We start from the raw sequence: 17,844 nt of genomic DNA, 5'->3' as shown, positions 1-17,844 counted from the left end.
ATCAATTTATCATATCTACCCCCCGCTCTTTTTTGCAGTGAAATGAATGATGAACCCATTCTGAATCATCAATTCTCATAAAATGTATAACTCCAAATAGGAACATGCTAAAGAATTTATAAAGAGCACAGTGGGTCTGGATACATTATCTTGTTTGACATTGCTTATACAAGAAACCTGAAATACACAAATTGATTGATTTGTGTATTTCATCAAAGCTTGATTTAATTTATCAAAGGGAGAATGCCAATTTGCATTCATCAACAGATAAAGTCAGGTTAGAGTCAAGCTGCTGGCTCAAACCCCATTTTCATATTGCCTTTATTATACTCTCCACTCTCTTTGTTTAGTTTTAAAGGCACAGTTATGAGGCCCTTCCTTTTTATTTTTTAATGTTTTCTGAAATGTTTAGGGAAATGAGACAGTAATAACACTTACTCTGTGTTCAGAACTTGTTCAGTTGGTGAAGGTGAAGGTTGGCAAGGTTTTTGACCTCACTGCTGTAGTACTGACCTTTTCACAACCCTAGAGAAGTCTGCCTAATATGTCTGCAAGCTGAATTAAGGTGGAATTTGGGGCATTTTATAGCAGATAGGAGACCTAACGCCTGTTTCATCTCCCAGTTGTGCACACAGCCTGAGATATTCAGCCCACAAAAAAAATACTTGTGCATCAAAATTCTATACTAAGCTTTAAAAGTTTATGTTACTTTTATTCATGCCCCTTCTTTCAACTGACATTTGTCTCCTTCATTTGTCCTCCATATCCCTCTGTTCTTTAGGGCAGTAATTTTTTCTACCAGCATCCCATGAAATCCTTCCTAATTCTCTCCCTACTCCTCTGCATTGAGCCTTTGTCAGCTCAGGAACAGTTCAGGAAATCCTTGCTAGAGGAAGGGACCCAGTCCTTACTCATCTCCCTGATTATCAGATAAGGGTGATATTTCTACTGACATCTCTCAGATGAAAGCCTCCTGCAGCTCATGGGGGTTATTCTCTGATCTGGCTCCCACTCACTGCACAAAGACAGGTCAGCAGTCATGCTCACCTGCAAAATAAGATGTCCAAATTCAAGACAGGTCTCCAAGTCAGCCTAGTTTCAACACCTGTGTTTTCCACTGATTTTAATGAAACTTCAAAAGAGCTATGCTCTTACAAATTTCATTCCATTTTCCATTAAGTGTCTCCATAAGTGAGAAGTTGCCTAATTCTGAGCCTAATTTCAGGTTGATTTAAAAATGTAGTTCTGCTCTTATGGCTGATTTATTGGAAAAATACCTTTTTGAGCTGTGTTCTCTAGAATTTTTTATGTATAATTAATTACAACAGAGGCTTATTGCTTAGAGGGTAAGGTACTCTAGTGTAAAGATGCCACATCTGTTAGATAAGGGGACAGTGAAATCAGAAGGACTACCTGGGGTTGAACTGAATGCCAATATTCAGTGGCTCTGATGTAATTAAACAGTACATTGCTCAATCTAGTCAGGAACACAGGAACAGGGAAATACTATTTAGAAGAGACTGTAATGTTATTACAGAGCCTGATTCAACAAAGCACTTGAACATGAGCTTCAGATTAAGCACACATTTAATTCTTCTTCTACTGCAAAACAAGTTAAAATGAGCATAAGCACAGTTGCCTTGCAGAATATATTAATTACACTCAGAGAAGAAATTTGCAGGGACCACTTCACTGAGACCGTCTCATAATCTCTAATGTATCTATCTATACTGACAACCCTTCTGTGACTATAAAACCTGCTACTAACTTCATTAAAAAAAAAAATCCAAGCAGGGAGCTGAAAGACTGGAAAAAAAAGACTAAGCTCATGAAATGATTTAGCCCTTTGGTACCAAAATGATTTTGGTAATGGGAAGGAACCTAACACACTTGTCCAATTTTGTAAGTACACCAAATTATTTTAGCAAATATGGGCCAAAAAGTCATAATCCTGAAAAGTGCTTCACTATGTTTTGGGATTCCAGTCATCCCAATAGTAGATGCATGGAAAAGAAGCTGAGTTTTCCTCTTCAAGGAGATATGAAGTGAAAATTAAATTCACATTTCCTGATACAGAGCAGGACACTATAACAATGCATCTAACATAGCCATGTTTATCAAGGTTATGGTAAACAAAACACTCTTAGCATCTGAGCTTTTGGGTCTGACTATCACCAAGGTTCACAGGCTGTCAGGTCTGAACTTGGTCCAGAAAAACACACCAAGTAAAATTACAACAGTTGCACTCATCACATTGCCAAAGTATCTCAAACTCCACTTAAAAGTGTACAGTTGGCTTGCTTCATTAAAAGGAAAAGAGAGTTAAAACATCTAGAAGCCTTGGGAGAAAAATATGCACCATTTGTTTAAAAATGCAGTACTACAGCTGAAGAGCCAATATTTTTTCTCTAGAGCTGAAGAAATTTAACAAGATAAAAATGAGTCAGGAAGAGTTTCAAAAGTACACTCATACCACAGTGGAAATGGATAGGGAAAAAATGGAGGTAAAATGTTGAGTTGATTAATATGCAAAACTCCTAAATGAGATGAGTCTTGTTAATGAATTAATTCCAAAATTCTGCTTGCCTAACTCTTGTTAAAATTCCCTTATATGAATCACTTTTCTGCAGTAGCTGAAATCAGTCAAAGTTTCAGAGATGAAATGGCTGAAAATTCTTAAGGATTTACTTTAAATGCATCATTACAAGACAGGGCACTTTCCAATTTCATTCTTGGTTCCAAGAAACCTGCCAGAGAGCAGGAAAATGCTTGTGACTTCCATTAGCCTTTTCAGCAGGACTGCCATAAATTTCTTCCCTATCCAAGGATACATCAACAGGAAGACAGACCACTGTATGCACAAAGTGAAACTATCTGTTACACAGAAGAAAGGTGACTTGGTACCAGTTCATCATCTGTGTGCATAATTCATTATATTATGTGATGTGTTTGGCATGAAAAAAAAGGGAAAGACTTGACTAAAAATAATATGAGCCGTGTTCTAAAAGCTAAAAGTTTTCATTTCCTAATGAGATCATCTATTCCAGGTAGATGACTCTGCTCTTTGATAAAACAATTGAAAAATAAATTGCATTTGCAAAAGCTGGCTTGTACAAATCCACATAGAAGAGGATTATATTCCAATGAAAACATGTGAAGCATATAACTGCAATGACAAGAACACAATAAAGCAAAGTAATATTGGGAGTAAATACAAAAAGCTTTGTGATGAAACACTGAAGAATGACCTCAATGGCTATCTCCAGGGTTGCTTTCATTATATGAAGTTGATTTTAGGACTGAGAAATATTTAGTTGCAGATGATGCTTTCTAGCATTGTTAAGAACTGAGACAGCAGCAAAAGGATTAAAACATACCACAAGAATTGTATGGCTAAACAAGCAGACACTTGATGCAGTCTTTTTAGTTATTATTATTATTATTACTATGACAATACTTGTAGATCCTGTCAATCTAAGTGTTGTGATTAGATTGGTTCTGCTCAAGAAACTATAGATGAAATGAAGTAGGAATTGCAAAATGTACTTTTGTAGGAATAGAATTTATATCTGCTCAGAATTACCTCATGCCCTGCTCAGCTGAGATTTCCCTGGGGAAGGTTTGGTAATATGTAATGGAAATGTGTGACAAAGCTTCTTTGATTTTTCATTTCAAACTGATTTCTGGGTATATATTCTGCAAATTTTAAATGTAACATCGAACGCTGAAATAACTTGTGATTTTTTCTTTCCATTTTTAAATCCATTCAAGCATAACACAATTTTCCTCCTTTGCCCCCAGGGTTTTCTGGTTTTAGTATTGATTAGAACAAAAGTAAATGTAATTCCCTCAAAACCCTACTTCCTGACACGTTTGTAACAGTGCTGCTCAGTCCTTCCCTCTGGAAGATTAGGCAGAGGTAGGGGGAGGGTGAGGATGGCTTACATGTGCACATTGTGGCTCAACAGCAGAAGCAGGACCAGAAATCAAACAGCCAATGGCATTGACTCATTTTTGTCTTCAAACACACAGGGACTCACTCCTAATCTGAATACACATTGAAAACAATGCCTTGCACTGCATCTAAACAAAAGAAAGCATCTATCTTTTATGGAACTACATTGATATACACGATGCAAAGTAGAGCAATACTGGTTTTTTAGTGCTAACACAAGTGTAAGTCTTGGCTATTAAAAGCACCTGAACCCCCATTAAAAATACTAAAAATATTATGTGTATTCCCAGATTAAAAATTTTTTTAAAGCATCCAAAAATTCAGTATTCAACAACAGCCTCATATTGCTTATGGCAATTGTTTAATAGTCTCGTAATTAAAAAAATAAAAAAAAAAATAACACTCCCTCTCCTCAAAAAAAACAACCAAAAAACCCCTAAAAATAACCCCAAATTTATTAGAATAGCTAAGAGAAACAAAAGTAAATTTCAGTGAGCTAAGAGATGGTCAATGGGGTGGAATGGAATACCATTTCAAGGACAGGCTCAAAATTGCTGCCGGTTCTCCTGGACACTTTAGCACCAGGAAACACCAGGATGACTGTGCTCCTACCTGAATCCATGCCAAAAAGACCATCAGTAAGACAGTCAGTGAGACAGAATGCAGTTGGGAATAGCTAATAGGGTAAGAAGCTCTTTTCCTGAGACAGAAGCTCTCCCTGTGTGCGCTTGAACTTGGATGCTGAAGGGTTGCTGTGAGCTCAAGGTAATAAGGCTTCATGAAATAAGGCTTCAGGATACCTTATTCAGGCTCACCTGAGTGCCACTTCCCTTAAGCTGGTGCTGATTTGCACGGCTTTTCTCGGTATTTAGAGCACAGACAAAGAACAAAACATCTCTCTGGGAAAAAAATCAAACAAAACAGGCAGGCATCCTTAAAAGCAGCCATAACCCCAGTTGTTTGAGTAGGAACTATTAGAATGGCAGAAAATCCTGTCCTTGCACTGTACCATGGATCAGTAAACTACCAGAGTTTTGCATTCCCTGAAGTTTAAAGAGAAAGAATCTCACTGGAAATTAAAGCCGAGTCAGATGAAAACCTCACTGATATCAGCAGGGGAAGCCAAACAAAGGGCAGGCAATAGTTCTGTTTGTTTAAAGGCTGTAGGGATGCAAAAGGAAATCTATTTGTCCCAAGGCATTTTAAAAGAGTATTTATACTTTTTCTGTGTGTGTAACTTGGTATAATTACTGCAGTAAGAAGAAGAAAGAAAATTTCAAAGAACTCTTTGTTGCCAAATTTTTGAACTGGTTTAAAGCACTAAAACTGGTATTTATAACACAGATGCACATCAGATACATTTCCCAAAGGTTAGCGGGTTGGGCAGCAGAGACAGTTGCTGCCTTTCAGTGCCAGCTCGGGCAGTAGTGATGGTTTTGTAGTGCAGTTATCCAGCCTCATGCTGGGCTGCAAGTTCCGTGTTCAACACAACAACTTGGCTGTCACACTGTGCATCTCGGGGTGGGGCAGGAGGTGCAGCTTCTCAGGCATGTTGCACCTGCAACAGTTTGGTAGTGTTTTGTGACCTAAACAATTTCAAATAAGTATGACTGTACTGATTTTACCTGTCTATACAGGGATGCACCATCCTTGGAAGTGTTCAAAGACAAGTTGGATGGGGCTTTGAGCAACCTGCTCTAGAGGAAGATGTCCCGGTCCATAGCTGGGAGTTGGAACCAGATGATTTTTCAGGTGCTTCCAACCCAAACTATTCTATGATTCTATACTTCTGGCATTAAACCCAGTGCCAGAATGGCATTAGAGCCAGCTGGTGGCTGTAATAAATTATGAAGGTATGATGGATGTTTGTTTTCATCTTCTTGCCTTCCATGCCTTTCATGGAAAAATGTGGAATAGGGCTATTAGCACAAGAGAATTTTGAGAGCAGTCTGTGTCTTGGGAAGGGCCTCCACAAGTGAAGATTTAACAGTGAGACCAGGGACTGAACTACCTGTTAAACCCTCACTGACTGCAAACATATGCTCTTAGCAAGATGGTGAGCACATCCATTGCCAGATGGACCACCCACCACCATCTAAATCCTAACATTAATCGTCTCCCTCAAACCACATGCATGTAGTGCAACTCAGACTTGATCACTGCCTTCTCTATTCCAGGCTTTACTTTCTTCCCCGAGGTATCCCAATGCCTGTGACAGCCCATCCACACTGCCAGGCTGATGCTGAAGGCCAGTGTTCTGCAAGGGAGCAGCACGGCAGAGGATCAATGTCACTTTGATTTACCCACAGGTGCTTTCTGCAGCCAGCTGGGCTGCAGGGTTTGAGGCTGCTCCCCTCATTGTTGGCCAAGGGAAGGATTTGAGGGGCTGGACACAAAGCACAGTGTATTTGCCAGTGGTGGTTATGCCTGCTGACTCCTGGAATTACACTCCTGCTGATAGCAGGGAAAATGAAGGGGGAACTCACCCCCTGAGAAATCTTCACCCTTTCTGAGTGATTGGAAGCATATTGTGCCCACACAGGGGAAGAAAATTTCACAGATTCATTTACTGCTTTCATCCCTTGGGCAGCAACATGCAGAGTGGAAATCAGTAGGAATTATTTTGAGAAGATAAAAATCAACCAACCAAAAAACCCAAATCCCAAAAATCCAAAAAGAAATTGAAGAAGAAAAGGAAAGTAAGGAACCTTCTTGATCAATCCATAGGTGTGTTTCTATCAAATTATTCTGAACACTTATTATATTCCTCCAGGAGCCCTAAAGAATTTTTATGAGACGTGGCAAAACCATTAACTATGAGCTAAAAAATTGCAGCTATGTCAGGCAATTTGATAAGAGAAACAGCACCAATGGATTGCAGGCAGTGAGTAGAGGCCATTCCTCTCTGTCTGAGTTACAAGCAACTCCCCTTTTCCCATTCAGAGAATGAGTAGCTTTCAGTTTGCCACATGGTCAAAAAAGTATTAAATGAACTAGGTAAAATCAACTGGTTGACCTGGTCACCATAGTTACAAAGACACAAAAACTGCTGAATGTCTCCAAGATGAGACAGGTCATCGGGATATCAGATCATGAGGAAAATCCTTCTCTTGAGAAGGACCCTTCAAGTTACATTTCCAAAGTTGGAAATGACAAAAATCTAGAAAGTTCTTAAACCCAGAAGTTTGATACGAAAATGAGCTAGTTATGTACACTTCTTAATTCTGTTCTTGCATAAAGATTTTGTTAAAATATTCAGTGGTTTCCACTCCAGAGATGGCTGCATTTCACAGGTGAGTGAAACCATCACTGCAGGCAATATCTGTAGAGCACTTGCTGAATTTCTGTAAGCTTTATTATTACTGATTCAATCTGTGCAAGAGGAAAAAGGGCATCCAAATGGCACTTAAGATGGAATAAGGAGCCCTTCATAAAGCTATTAAGAAATTAATAATTACAGGAAGACAGATGTAATCACATCCAGAAGATCAATGCAGCTTTTAATGAAGAAGAATTTCAAGACCCTAAATACAAATTGAGATAAGAAATTTCTGAGGCTCTCCCACATACTCCTGGTAGATAAAAGGGACCAAAGAACAAAGGAATTTCAGTGCTGTTACACAAAACAAAATCATTCTGGGACCCTACTGAAACCCTTGAGAAAGCTGGTTTGAGCTGTGAAACCACATCTTCTTTGATGTATGATTCTGCTAGATTTTTAAAAATGGTCCTAAAAATCATTTAGTAAAAATGGTAAAAAATCATTTAGTGTGATCACTGCAAATGGGGCACATGACATGAAAAGTTGCCTCCTGTTAAAAAAGCTTGTGTTTTCAATGGAGATGGAAAACCTTAAGACTCCCACAGACTTAAATAGCTAGCTACAAAGAAATCCTTCTCTCCCACCCTGCAGATATCTCTAAGCAATGGCATGATAGAGAAGACAAGTCTTCATCATCCCTTGCATGTGGTTGAGGCTAGGAGACTTGGTAGGACACCTGCACATGGAGTGTCTATGTTAGGGATACAGCTTGGCCAAGGAAAAGCAGGAAGAATGTTGTGTCTCCTTTGCCTCCCTCATCTGAATCCTCTAGGTTTAGAATGGACAAACAAAACATGGTTGAGAGAGCAATTCCGTTGAGCAGAAACTTTACCTCCTGTCGGCTGTGAGGAAAATAGACAAAGGGGAACAATTATACCTGACTCCTGTAGTGAGGAATTATATGGGAAATAAGCACAGGGGAAAACAAACTGAATTAGCAAGTCCACACATCATTTAAAATAAACCTACAAACCCCAGCCTCTCCATGTACATTCAGCTATAAAGCAGATGCCCTGCACACAGGCAAATACAGACTAAAGAAAATGGAGTGTTTTCTCAAAAGACCATAGAAGAAAAAAAAGGTCCCCAAACAAACCCAAAGCATCCTAAAAACAGAGCAAGGGGGAATGAGCTACTGCTAAAATCCTAGGGCCCTAAGAGCTGAAAATGGTGTTACATTGAAAGAATGCAAGCATTAGCTTTCAGAAGGAGGTAAACACAAAAAGAAAATGTTTTTGCCAATAAACTCTGGAAAGGAATTTCTGTCTCGATCTGCTCTCTTTCTTTTCTCTGCAGCATGTCAGTACATTTCTGTGCTGTGCTTTCCTTATGACTGCCTCCAAATCCCATACATTGCACCTCATCAGGAGAAATAACAAATAATGTTCCACTTGCTACATATCTCTAGTAGATACCAAACTTAATTACAAGCAACACTTTGTCTGATCAATGAGGGAGTTGGAGAAAAAAAAAAACCAACAAACTAGTCTTAGCACAAAATGGACATTGAAGAATAGTTGCAGCTAAAACATTGCAGAACACACTGTGGAGAACAATTCTTCATTCACTAGGAGCTAGTTCTGCTCCAGATTTGCAGCTGTGACAGTTCTGCAAGCTTTGCAGGAAGCCTTTCCATTTGTACCAGCCAAAGATCCAGCTCACAGTGAAGCACATTTGAAAGAATTTCCTGGTCAATACCTGCCTGAAGTTTGTTTCCAGCGCTTACCAGCAAAGTTCATTTGTTATGATGGCAAAAATAAAACACTCCTCTGAAAAGAAAGAAAGTCCTCAATTATCAAACTACTGGCTTCAGCGGTATTTTTTGAGAGAGAAGGTGAAAAGGACAAAGTCTCAAGAGATTTTGAGGATTAGTAGGGATTTAGTAGGAAATGCACTGCAGACAGCAACTTTTGTCAGTAATTTTGAAGACATGGTTGGTCTGATTCAACAGGATGGAAAAGTCCAAAATTTGACACTGAAAAAAGTTTACCAACAAAAGAATAGTAACATTATGAAACAAGCCCAAATTCTTTTCATAAAGTCAGTACATAGTATCTTCCTCAATCTGTTTCAAATCACAGTTACAATATTAGTTCTGAGTACTTCTGAGTGTACATTTGTCAATTGATAAACATTACAGATATTATGTTGAATTAGTTATGATATGCTGAATATCTGGCTATGGGGCTCAGCTTTGAAAAACTCACTGTTCTTAAAGTGGAATAGACTTGAAAATTAAAAACATTCACTGGAAATGAAGAGAAGGACATGCTTAGCACCATACCACCTGCAGCCACAAGGAAAGGGGAAAGAGATGTGCAATGCCTACCTGGACAAAAAGAATGTCTGGGATCTTTTCTAGTTCCACAAAAGGTCTTGCAAAGTATAGGTCTAGCTCAAAAGCTAAGATATACAAGATGATTATTGATAACAATTTGAAATGTAAAGTTGCAAAGACATAAGGAATGTAGAAGACATAGCAATTTAATGACATGATTTTCAATCCACCTACATGAGTTTCCTCTTATCAGTGAGCTCTTCCCATTTTATTTTGGGAGATGTCTTTTCCTGGCCATGGGTTTTCAGGTAGAACTCAGAAACAGCTTGTCTATGATAAATAAAATGTTGTCAGATTTGATACCTCCTGTCTATAATGTTCCCAGGTAGGGAAATGCCAGGAAGGATTAAACCTGGGAATAGAGTTTACAATGTGACTGTACTAACTGTTCTCTGACCTGGTAACCAAACAAGGGTTACCAGGTCAGAGAATTCCAATGGATTATTAATACACCAAAAAATTACTTTAGCTTTCTCTACAAGCATAGGATAAGAAAGTGATGTGTTTTTCAAAATGTTATGTTCAACCCGAATCAGAAATGCTTTTGTGTTTGTTTCAGTAATAACCCTCCTCAATTAAAGGTTATCAGAGCTGATTTTTCCTTTGATTTGTTGCTGTGTGTATTGGATGAAAAATTGATTATACATTTCAGCACACAAGTAAATGTCCTCAGCACTTTCTGTAGGATAATGAATGTACTTAGAATGATATGAACTTCAATAACAAGATTTTTGTGGGGATTTTGGTTTTTTTCAGGTTGTTGTTTTTTTCATTATTTATTTAAACACGTATGATGTATGAGACTTAGGAGAAAGGTAAGCATCTCAGCCTGCTGCACACTTTGCTATTAGGAACATGCCTGATGTGTTTCTGAGAAGCAGTTGGAAAAATCCCCTCTGAATTGCTTTGATTTCCATTGTTCTGTTCCTCTTTTAGGCCCTTCTCCACAAAAAAAAACAAACAAACAAACAAAAAAAAAAAAAACCACAAAAAAACCCCGAAAAACACCACCACCACCACCACCACCAAAAAAGCCAGTGCTGTTTGGGTAGCACTCATGCAAAACTTGGACCAAGGTTGTTCACTAACAGTGAAATGTGCTGCACTTGAGCAGCCTCACCCACACAAACTCCTGAGAAAGGGGTAGGAAAAAGATGGCCATGCATCTCTAGTGCTCTGTCTCCTGGGTTATGAGGCAAAAAGAAGGGAATCAGGCAAATTCAGTTTGACTTGGGAACTGCTACAGGTTGACTGTGTTACGATGGAAGCCAAAGAAGCCTATCTGTTCTGTGGGCAAAGCTGGACAGGTATTTCATGCAGGTCCACTTTGTTCTATTTGTAGCCTTAAAAAGCATTGGTCTGATTTGCTGAAACCATTTTGAGAAGCATTTGAACATGTTAGAGACACTGTCCTGGGAGCTCAGAGTATGCTACTGAAACAGAACTTAAATGCATGAATCACGGCTGGCAGCAGACTTAGGAGGGAATTGTGCTCTTCACTTTTAGTGTTACAAAGATTACTCCTCACTGCTCATACAACCTTCATGTATAGGAGAAGACATCCTACTGACAAGTATTATTAGCCATGCACAGGCCTAAAAAAGTTAAACTGGTTAAGCAGCTGGAGTTTCTTTGCCTATGAGCATTATTTTTTTCTCCCACTCATATCAGAAGTGAGTATGATAATCTTGTTTCTCTTTCCCTCCACCAGGCTCTTCAGGACCTCCTAAGATTTCTCTTACCTCATTTCCAAATCAGTAATATATTAGTACCCACAAGGTAGCTTAAATGTGTAAGTCATATGGACCATAAAACCATTTTGATTCCTCATGAAGCAAAGCATTTGATTCCTCATGAAGCAAAGCATTTGATTCCTCATGAAGCTCCCATTTCCTTTCTCCCTCTCCCTCCAGTGTCCCTCTCTCACTCACTGCTCCCTTCCACATTGGAAGGAGCACTTTAACAACAGAATTAATTAGTCAAGCCAGTTACTCTGGCTTCATAACTCATTCCCTTTGTTATTCACTATTGAGTCATGACACAGAAGGTGGGTGTTGATCTTGAGGGTAGGACAAAGATACAAAATATTTCCATCAGGTGCTGGGAGAAAGGTTACAACATGCTTCATACAGAATTCAATTAGGAATCACAGACAGGGGAAGCAAGTTTGTATTAATTCCTACAGACGACAGAATGCTTTCATCTATTTCTGTTTCAACTCTTTCCTGCAAAAGATTTTTAACTAATCACAACATTAGATTAGTTATTTTAAAACAGTAGGTGATCTATTGAATTTCAAAGCCTGAGAAAAGAAATTTAAAGATTCCCAGATATTTCATGGAAATCATCAAAAAAGACCAAATTCAGAAGCAATTTGAAACTAACTAAATTATCTACCCAAGTATTTCTATTGCACTGCTATCTGGGTATTTTTGTATCATGAGGCATTTTTGAAGTGTTCAGTAGGAAATGTGGATAGACTCAAGCAGGCGGGGTTTCATCTGTTTGCCTAAATGAAGGGCTATAACAAATTAGTGTCTGGTATACTCCATGTGGCTTTTAGTTCTAAATGTCTGATGGAAAGGCCTTACCAAAAAAAATAATTTGACACCTCTGGTCTTTATGCCAGTGAATGTTGGGAGGAAAATGAGGTAATCTCCTGTCGGAAATTATCAGCTGCTTCCACAGAGGAGGGCCAGATGCTGATCTAATGCTATGCTAAAGCAGAAAGTGAAATTTTCCTGGAAAACATTCTGAACTATCACCATTTCCTCTAATATTTGAAACATGTAGGAATAAGCTTTTCTTTCTTTTCTGATTTGTGTGTATGCATATATGTGTGGGTACAAAAACTGAAGAATACGTACAAAGCTGATAAATGCATATTTAGAAAAGATATGTTTGGAAATGACAGAACAGATCTACCAAAGAAATTTAGGCTTTCTGATATTCCCAAATCTAGACATGTCATTTAAATTTGCCGTTTCAACCAATTAACCTTTGAGACAGTTTGACATTTAATTGGCGGCCTATTTTGCAAAACTACATCAACTTGGAGTGGCAGCCTGATTTTCTGATGCCACCATTTTTCCTGCTGAGTCAGGAACCATCTGGAAAAAAATAGGTGTTTTGATGCTTCACAGTCATTTCTTGTGCATGGATTTATACCACATGTTGATGTTACCAGCTCCTTCAGTTGTTTTCCATAAAGTTCAGGTTCCAGAAATTCATAGGGGGCATGGCTGAATAATTGAACCCATAGCCTCCTTGTGTCAGTCAACAGTGTTTTTGCTCTAGCTTCATATTCATTGCTGCTGTAAGGAGAGTTAATGAGAAAATAAAGTTGAAGCCTCATCCTCTACGCAGATGGCACATATTTGATGGGTCAGCTTCTCTTGCATGACATGCTTATTGCTTTACTCATTTCATCTACTGTCTGAGTCATGTCATTAATCTAAAGTGCAAGATCTTCACTTTAGGAGTTATTTGAACTGCTTGGAAAAGGATGGGCTCATGATAAATGCGCTCAACAAAGTAAATATTTATTTCCCTCCTACTATTTCCCAGATTATTGAGAGAACAGCAATTAATTCAAATACCCTGGTTGGTGGGTGCGTGAATAGACACAGGCAGGTGACCAGAACAACCACAAAACTATGGCTGAAGTGCAAAAAGTAAATTTATTTACTCTTGCAAAGAGGATGATCCTGAAACAACACCCAGGCAGCAGAGACACACAAGTGGGAACATCAGCACTGTCAGAAATTCTACTTCTCAAAAGAGACTGAGGATAAAGAGCAGCAGGCATAATATAGGGTTTCCCAAACTGATATTCTACAGTATTCCCAACTGAAAAGTCACTTGATGGAATCTACCCCCTTCTCACCAATCTTCAGCTTTTAACCCTCTCCTCCCAACAGCGGGTGTCTTTGAGAAATGTGTTGTAGATTGTAGTCTGAGAGGAGGCAGATTTGCTGAAAAGAGTTTTCAGGCTGCCTCCCAAGGACCGCTTCATAAACCTGAGGTGAAGACTCAGAGAGGAGGAGACATATCATTTAAGAAAGCAGTGAGAGAAATTCCATGCAATGACGTGACCGAAAGTCTTTTGTAAAGTATCTGATGCATATTTGAATTCAGACTGCAACTTCTGGAGGTTGGCACAGAAACAATGCAAGAGAGAAGTGCCAGCTGCTGCCCACTCTGCCTTTGAACCAGACTTCATCACCCTCTTTCCTGAGGCAGCAGAAGGAATGGTGTGTCCAGCCCTGAGCCACTGCAATTCAAAGCTTGATGTATTCTCTTCAGGGTCCACCTGGAGAGGTGCCCAATCTGCCATCCATCCCTCCAATGGACAGTTCAGGATTCATAAAGGCAGCCCAAGTTTTCTGAGTGGTGGAAGCAAAAGCAAATGTCACCCTTCTGGGCTAAAAACTGATGCCAGGCCCTGCTGTAGTGAGAAGCCAGGCTCTGCACACGCACAGGTCTGCGTGCCCCAGTCCTGCCCAGCACCCAGAGGCCCCTCTGGAGCTGTGCTGCAGCACTGGATCCTCAACTGGAGCCTCCCCAACAGCCTACCCTGCTCATGCCTCCAAAGCCCCTGCCTGCTGAGCCACCAGCTGGTCCCTGGTGCTATGTTTTTAGGGATTGCCACCCTGGAGCCAGCTTCAAAGTAGCTGACAAATACTGCAAGAATGATAGCTGAGGCAGCAGGAGCCCAGAAGAGTGCAGCTACCAAAATCCTCATCTTCCTTCCTCTAAGCTGTGTGGGGTTGCACTTGACCTGGGTGCATCAGTACTCCCCTGCTGAGACTGCAGGCAGAGGAAGAGAGAGAATTTAGCCCCCTTGGTTACAAGATGTAAATTAATATAATCCTTTTGCTTGTTCAGGATGGAGGTATATATGTTCCTAGGCAACCATGGCTTTTGGGGGAATTTTGAAATTCTCTTGATTATCTCTCCTAAGGCATATACTGAGACCTGACCATTTCAGTTTTCTACTGAATATTTATTACTATTTTCTATATGATGCAATCTGGAGCTCGGTACAACTGGTTCTGAGCCCAGCAAGGAGCTTTATGTACAACCGTTAACGCCATCTATGCCTTAGAAATACTAATGATGGATTCACCCTGATAGAAAGTGGGTATTTCCAGCTAAATCATAAGAAATTCATTAAATCTAGACCTGGATAATCTACCATGCATTCAATTAGAATTCTTGCCTGCCACAAAAAGCAAATATGAAAACCTGCATATTAAAAACACACATCCACTGCCCAAAAGAAGAACTCAAGCTGTCCTTCCAAGGAGGTTGCTCCTTCTTTCTGCCTCCCCCACTGTCACTATTAGCCTAAGAGCAGAGAGAATACATAAGAATTCCTTGGAGGGATGCAGAGGACAATCCACTGAATAATGCTGTGGGAGTGATTTGCAGCTTTCCCCAAAGCATGAGCTGATTTGTTATGAATAGAACACAGCCTGCTGCTCTGTTGAAAGCCAAATCTATGTGACTGATTTTCTTTTAATACATTTATGGTAAAGAATGATTCTGCATTTGATTGCGTGACCGATCGCCCCGACACATACAGCTGATATTCTATCTGTGCAATCATAATTCTACACATACCAACAAAAGAAAAAGCAGAAAAAAAGAGACATGTTTTAGCTGACTGCCTTACTTTCTCATTCCACTAGTGCAAAGGCTTTCTGATTTAAATTCTTTAAAGACACATCAGTTGGAAAGAAGCATTTCAGGTTATCATTTTAACAGTATATTTGCAGTGTGGTTTACAACAACAGTATATGTGGATTTTGACTGGGGAGACCACTTATTGGAAAAGTAAAACCTGGTAAAAATGTGTGGGATTACATAATTGATTTTTGGATGTTCTTGCTAATTAATGAAGTTTAAAAACGTTGTAATTTTCTCTGGGTAACCAAATATAAACAAGATCCACCTTTGAGGGCAGAAACTCATTGTCCCTGTAGGACTGGGGGAATTGAATCTTTATTCAGAGTACTTAAACACAGCCATATATCAGGAACTGAATGGAAATTATTTGGCAAAATATACTGAAAATAAGCCTTCTATTGTCCCTGTCTGTGCTGTCCTGCTTCTACAGAAGACTGCTTTATAACAGAAACAGCCCACAAACAAGGAAAGTTGGCAAGTGCCCATTTTTGCAGGGCATATCAAAGTTATTTCATAATAACTTTGGTGTATCCTCTGCAGAATGGGAGAAAATCCACTAGAAATTGCTTATGCTTTTAGACACCTGGGAGAAAGGATATTGGATAACTCCCCCAGAGGCTGACCCAGGGCTGGAAGAGGGAGGTCTTTAAACAGATGAAAATGGCAATGGCCAGAGAATATAGCATAATAACTTTGCCTCCTACTTTCTATTCATTAAACTGAGATATCCTCTTGGTTTTCTTTTCTGAGGAATATCATTACCCAGTTCCATGCCATCACTTTCCCAAACCAGAGATAAAACTGGGAAAAATGTAACCTCCAAAACTGGCCAGAAGAGACCAGTGATCAAATCTTAGCAATGTTGGGTGCATATACTCATGCTCAGAGAAAAATCAAAGTCAGCCACCACTTAAAGTACTTCCTCGTACATTTATTTTTGTCCTATTTCCTGCATCACTGCTGCCTGAATAAACAATCCATCACATTCAAAAGATACTACTCCCCACTCATTTGTACAAACTACTGTGGTATCAGTCATTTGAGAGATAGAGTCTCATCTGACATTGTTATTTCAACTATGTGGTTTCTGATTTTTAACAAGGGATGATAACATCATTGTCATGAGCAAAACATAAACATTGCATTAAAACAAACAGTGGTGGCTTTAACTGTGGTTTTGCAGCAAATCTAGAAGGAATAGTAGCATGAAGTTATACTGATTTGTTAACAAAGACTCTGATTGTAATTTGAGAGGGATTTGTTTATAATGACACAAAGGAGTTAGCAAAGCACTTAAGTTACACCTAAGGTAGCTGACAGCAATTTACCACTGCCACAACAACTGCCACCAATATTGTTGGGAGTGGATTTTACACAGGACATCACACTTCTTCTGGCTATGAACTCAGACAGTTCACCCACACCCAAGCCTGCAATCAATTCATACTTTAGGCAAATATTACCTATTAATTTCAAAAGCATATTTAGACATGGAAAAAAATTTTGAGGTTCTCACCTATAAATGATTTTGTAGAAGATGAGGCTAGAACTGGATGTGAGTGTTTCTCTCAGGCAACCATTTATCTGCTGAGCAGTGAAATGTTATTTGGTGATAAGTGGGTCAGGTGTAACAAGAAAGACGCAATCAACACTTGCAAATTTTTTTTAAGGGGGAAAAATCCTTTGACATTAATTCTCATGATTCCTAGGAAATGGGGACAGGCTGGCAGAGTTTAAATGACTTAAAATGATGCCCATGGCCTTCTGCAAAATCTGATTTCAGCTCCAATGATTGATGGGTTGCCATTAGTAGAAGGAAAAAAAAGTTCAGAAATTGAGCCAAGTAAATCAAGAAAGACCTTTTGAGTTTACAATGAACACTTCAACATGATTCAAAAAGTGTTTTAACCAAGATTTCATTTTCTGTAAATATATGTTGCCTTCAGAATATGAACCATTCATTTCCATGAGTCTCTTTTGAGGCAGACTTTCATTTGGCTTGAAAAGATGCCCAGCTTTCCCTGCCAGCTTTTCAAGGCTTTATTTGATTTACTTCAATGACATTGGTGGACTTCAGCTTCTGCATGAGCTCTGGCAGAAACTCTCCTCTTTTTAGCTATAGGTGGCTAAGATACATGAAACTTTGAAGTTCCCACTACACATTTGTTGAATTCCTTTTCTTAATAGCTGAAGCAGTTTTCTTTTTAGTTAAAAAAAAAAAAAAAAAAAGAAACTACTTTCAGGTTCATGAAAATATGCTACAAATTCCTGTCATGACTGGCCAGCTCACTCCACTGCAAGATACAAAGCAAAGTGAAAAATAACTGAAAATTAAATTGTTCCAACATTATACACAGTGAAGTAAAAGGTGTGACTGGCTCACTGTCTGAATGGAGAGAGAAAACTGCTTCAATGTTAGGACAATATTTGATTTTTTTTTTTAATCAGAAATTTAAAAATAGGGCTTTTTATTTTATCCCTTATGATTTTAAGCTTTCAAATTTGGAACATTTATTTTTATTTTTTCTTTAGAATGGA

At 39.0% G+C, this 17,844-nt stretch overlaps 1 long non-coding RNA gene across 1 annotated transcript; it reads right to left on the bottom strand.

Annotated features, from left to right (window-relative positions):
- Window positions 1–13,276: 13,276 nt before the first annotated feature.
- On the bottom strand, window positions 13,277–16,874 carry LOC138112859 (uncharacterized). Its single transcript, XR_011151873.1, has 2 exons — window positions 16,823–16,874; window positions 13,277–14,000 (listed from the first exon to the last, which is right to left on the bottom strand). It is a non-coding gene; the product is annotated as an uncharacterized lncRNA (long non-coding RNA).
- Window positions 16,875–17,844: the final 970 nt, after the last annotated feature.

The sequence above is a fragment of the Aphelocoma coerulescens genome, chromosome 6, assembly GCF_041296385.1.
Source record: "Aphelocoma coerulescens isolate FSJ_1873_10779 chromosome 6, UR_Acoe_1.0, whole genome shotgun sequence".
Taxonomy (NCBI): Eukaryota; Metazoa; Chordata; class Aves; order Passeriformes; family Corvidae; genus Aphelocoma; species Aphelocoma coerulescens.
The sequence above is the reverse complement of the archived record's forward strand: the minus strand, read 5'-3'. Positions and strand labels throughout refer to the sequence as shown.